Source organism: Natator depressus, chromosome 3, assembly GCF_965152275.1.
Source record: "Natator depressus isolate rNatDep1 chromosome 3, rNatDep2.hap1, whole genome shotgun sequence".
NCBI classification, from domain to species: Eukaryota; Metazoa; Chordata; order Testudines; family Cheloniidae; genus Natator; species Natator depressus.
In genome coordinates, this window is record NC_134236.1 from 180444301 (window position 1) to 180449267 (window position 4967).

Genomic DNA, 4967 nt, shown 5'->3' on the forward strand with positions numbered 1-4967 from the left:
AGTGTGCACATCCTCAATTGCTGCAGATATATGCCTCATCTTGGGCTAAAGGGTGAAGATGACCGATGGAAGTCAGGAGCTATCAGTGCTGGCCCACCACTAGCTTCTTGATCACTTAGGATGGCAGTACTGTCACAGAGGTGGAGGTACTGTCTTCAGAATTTGCACTAGACAGAGGCTTTGCTAGATCTACCAGCTCTGCAAGATGTCTTTCAAGGAGCACTTGATTCAAAATATTCACAAAAAGGAGCATGATCACGCCCACGAAGATTACTGTGGTTGGGATTGTTACAGTGAGCATAGTGTGTGCAACTAGTATCCTGAAAAAAGATTTGGCTGATGATGCTTTTGTTGATATCTTGGAGGACAAGTTGAAAGTAGAGATACTGGATCTCCAGAAAGGCAGTCTCTTTTTTAGAATATCAAAGACTGTCTCTGTCAAAGATGACAGTGTGATGGCACACTCCAAGCTGGTTATCATTACTGCTAGTGCTTCCAGCAAGGAGGAGAGAGTCAAAGTTCTTAACTTGGTCCAGCGCAACATCTTAAAATGTATCATTTTCACATTGTCGAACTGACTGCCCAACTGCAAGCTGCTTCTTGCCTCAAATCCAGTGGATATTTTGACCTTTGTAGTCTGGAAGATGAGTTGCTTTCCTAAACACTGTGTTTTTGATAGTGCTTCAATCTGGACCTCTGCACATTTCTGTTATCTCATGGGAAAAAGACTGAGCATCTGTAGTCTGGGTGCATCACAGGTGAACAGGGAGACTGTAGTGTACCTGTTTGGAACGGGAATGAATATTGCTAGTGTCTCCGTGAAGGCTCTTCACCCTGACATAGGAGCTGATATACTCAAGCAGAACTGGAAATAAATCCATAAACAAGTAGCGGACAGTGCCTATGAGGTTATCAGGATGATGGAATATGGATCCAACTAGAACTATTACAAAGATCACTTAGGAGACAGGGGTTAGACATTTGATATTTGAAAAATATTTCACAACACCTCTTTTAGAAACAATAGGCTTTGTTTGTGATTTTGAGTTTGTGCTCAAACTATACTTGGATCATTAGCCCACGCTTCAGTAACAAACTCCCCCCACAGGTCACAGAGATGCCGTAGAGGCATGCCACAGCAATTACTGCAGTGACAACATCACCCCACTCCCAACCTATACTCATGCACTATTTCCCACATTTATGTTCCTCACCTCCTGTTCCTTTTTCTGCAGGGCAGTTGTATCAGTTCCAGTGGTAAAAAACATGCAGCTGAGGATCTAACAGAGTTTGTCCCATAGTATTTTTTTCCACAGTGTTACTGCATATTGTATAAGTTAAAGAGCTGCACTTGATGCATATTTATGTGGCATTTTGGTATCCTCAGATCAAGATCAAGGGAAATATCATAAATAGAAGCACTCAGATCTTTGAAATTCATTGGTTTCATGTTGTGTACAGTTATAACAAGACTGTTATTACATTCTCCGTTTTGAATCATTTATGGCTCCATCAACTGAATGTTATCATATCAAATCTATTTCACTTCTCTAGATATTTCAAACAATGATCTGGATTCAATAAATGTGTTGGAAATAAATATTTCTAAATAATATATATTATATAAAAATTATATATATTTATTAAACTATGTAATTTGGAAGGTTTTTTTTCCAACATATGCCATGAATCCAGATATGGTTTATATATATATAATGTATATATATAATGTAGTTACTTGAATGTCAGTAATTGGAAGAAAACATTGGTCAAACTGTCACTGGAAAATCAACTAATCTTTTTTTTTTAATATTAACAAGCTTTCTAGTACAAAGCAGCAGTCTAAAGCTCGGTGAAATCAATGTGACTCCTTTCCCTGGCTTCAATAGGATTTGGATTGGGCCTTGTGTAACAAGAATTGGTATAACAGCCAGAGGGAAGTAAGTAGCTTTACAAATTAAACAAACCACAGAGCAAAGAAAAGGGGACATGGGTGAAATAGAAGTGGTTCCAGGGGTTCAGACTGATCACTTCTTCTAACCATTCTGCTTATTATTCTGAGTACACTCACCAAACTGTTCTGCATGGTTACCAAACATAGGTTTTGAATGCATTATACAGAACAACTTAAAAAAAAAACTGCTTCCTTTTCTATTCATGAAAAAACTGTCACTATATTACAGCACTGCCAAAAAAAATCAAATCTCTATTTTAGTCAAAGAAATAAAATGCAATTAGGAAAGACAGATGATAAACATGTTTCCTCATCCACACATCTAGAGTATTTATTAGGGCTGTCGATTAATCGCCGTTAACTCATGTGATTAACTAAAAAAATGTAATCACGATTAAAAAATTAATCACGATTAATTGCAGTTTTAATTGCACTGTTAAATAATAGAATACCAATTGAAATTCATTAACTATTTTGGATGTTTTTCTATATTTTAATATATATATATATATATTGTATTCTGTGTTATAATTAAAATCAAAGTGTACATTATTATTGCTTACAAATATTTGCACTGTAAAAATGATAAACAAAAGAAATAATATTTTTCAATTCACCTCCTACAAGTACTGTAGTGCAATCTCTTTGCCGTGAAAGTGCAACTTACGAATGTAGATTTTGTTTTGTTACATGACTGCACTCAAAAACAAAACAATGTAAAACTTTAGAGCCTACAAGTCCACTCAGTCCTACTTCTAGTTCAGCCAATCGCTAAGACAAACAAGTTTGTTTACATTTAAGGGAGATAATGCTGCCCTCTTCTTATTTACAATGTCACCAGAAAGTGAGAACAGGCATTTGCATGGAACTTTTGTAGCCATCATTGCAAAAGGTATTTACATGCCAGATATGCTAAACATTTGTATGGCCCTTCATGCTTCGGCCACCATTCTAGAGGACATGCTTCCATGCTGATCACACCCATTAAAAAAATAAGCGTTAATTAAATTTCTGACTGAACTCCTTGGGCAGAATTGTATGTCCCCTGCTCTGTTTTAACTGCATTCTGCCATATATTTCCTGTTATAGCAGTCTCTGATGATGACCCAGCACATGTTGTTCATTTTAAGAACACTATCACTGCAGATTTGACAAAACGCAAAGAAGGTACCAATGTGAGATTTCTAAAAATAGCTACAGAATTCGACCCAAGGTTTAAGAATTTGAAGTGCCTTCCAAAATCTGAGAGGGACGAGGTGTGGAGCTTGCTTTCAGAAGTTTTAAAAGAGCAACACTCTGATGCAGAAACTATAGAACCTGAACCACCAAAAAAGAAATTCAACCTTCTGCTGCTGGCATCTGACTCCGACAATGAAAATGAACTTACATCGGTCTGCACTGCTTTGGATAGTTATAGAGCAGAACCCATCATGTACGTGTGTCTTCTGCAATGGTGGTTGAAGCATGAAGGGACATGTGAATCTTTAGTGCACCTGGCACGTAAATATCTTGTGACATCGGCTACAACGGTGGCATGAGAGTGCCTGTTCTCACTTTTAGGTGACATTGTAAACAAGAAGCAGGCAGCATTATCACCTGCAAATGTAAACAAACTTGTCTGTCTGTGCGATTGGTTGAATAAGAAGTAGGACTGAATGGACTTGCAGGCTCTAAAATTTTACATAGTTTTATTTTTGAATGCAGTTTTTTTTGTACATAATTCTCTATTTCTAAGTTCAACTTTCATGATAAAGAGATTTCATTACAGTACTTGTATTAGGTGAATTGAAAAGTAATATTTCTTTTGTTTTTTTACAGTGGAAATACTTGTAATCAAAAATAAATATAAAGTGAGCACTGTACACTTTGTATTCTGTGTTGTAATTGAAATCAATATATTTGAAAATGTAGAAAACATCCAAAAATAATTAAATAAATGCTGTTCTATAAATAACAGTGTGATTATTCATGGTTAATTTTTTAATTGCTTGACAGCCCTAGTATTTATTAATAGTTAATGTCTATTTAATGCTTTCTTCAAGACCAATATGCTTAGTTCTATACACTACACAAAAATACAGCTAGTTCCTGCCCCAAAGAGTATTTGTAAAAGACACACAGGGTGAACTGGAAAAGACACAGAAGACAGGGTGAACTGGAAAATACAGAAGATTTGTTTGTATTGGGTTTGATGCAAACCCCATTGAGGTCAACAAAAAGCCACCCATTAACATCAATGGATTTTGGATTCAGCTGTTTATTTTAATAATTAATATGGCCCTGATCCACAAGGGGACTTAGGCGTTACATTGCTCAGTGTCACATAGCTAACTTTTGGTGCCTAGCCATCCAGTGGAATCCACAAATCCTGAGGTAGACACATAGGCCCCTTTACAATGAATGGAGAGAGATAGGTGCATGAGAAAGGGATCTACAAAAGCCAGCATGCTAGATGGGGAATCATTTAAGACAGCCAATGGAAGATGCTGATGAAAGAGATGTGTCCTAAGCTCCGATTCTCTCACAGAATTAGGCACCTATCTCTGCTTGGGATCCATAGCTGGGGACCCTTCTCCTAATGCAGGGGTAGGCAAATGTTTTTGCCTGAGGGCCACATTGGGGTTCTGAACTGTATGGAGGGCCAGGTAGGGAAGGCTGTGCCTCCCCAAACAGCCTGGCCCCAACCCCCTATCCTCCCCCTCCCACTTACCACCCCCTGACTACCCCCCTCAGAACTCCTGACCCATCCAACCACCTCTTCCCCTTGTCCCCGGACCGCCCCCTCTTGGGACCCCCACCTCTAACCGCCCCCCTGGGGCCCTACCCCCTATCCACCCCTCCTCCACTCCGCTCCCTGTCCCCTGACTGCCCCGACCCCTATCCACACCCCTGCCCTATGACAGGCCCCCTAGGACTCCCATGCCTATCCAACTGCTCCCTGTCCCCCAGGACCCTCTGCCCCTTATCCAATCCCCCCACTCCCCGCCCCCTTACCATGCCGCTCAGAGCACCA

At 39.3% G+C, this 4967-nt stretch overlaps 1 pseudogene; it reads left to right on the forward strand.

Moving 5' to 3' along the window:
* The first annotated feature begins 205 nt into the window (after nt 1-205).
* LOC141984562 (L-lactate dehydrogenase A chain-like) lies at nt 206-941 on the forward strand (annotated as a pseudogene).
* Nucleotides 942-4967: the final 4026 nt, after the last annotated feature.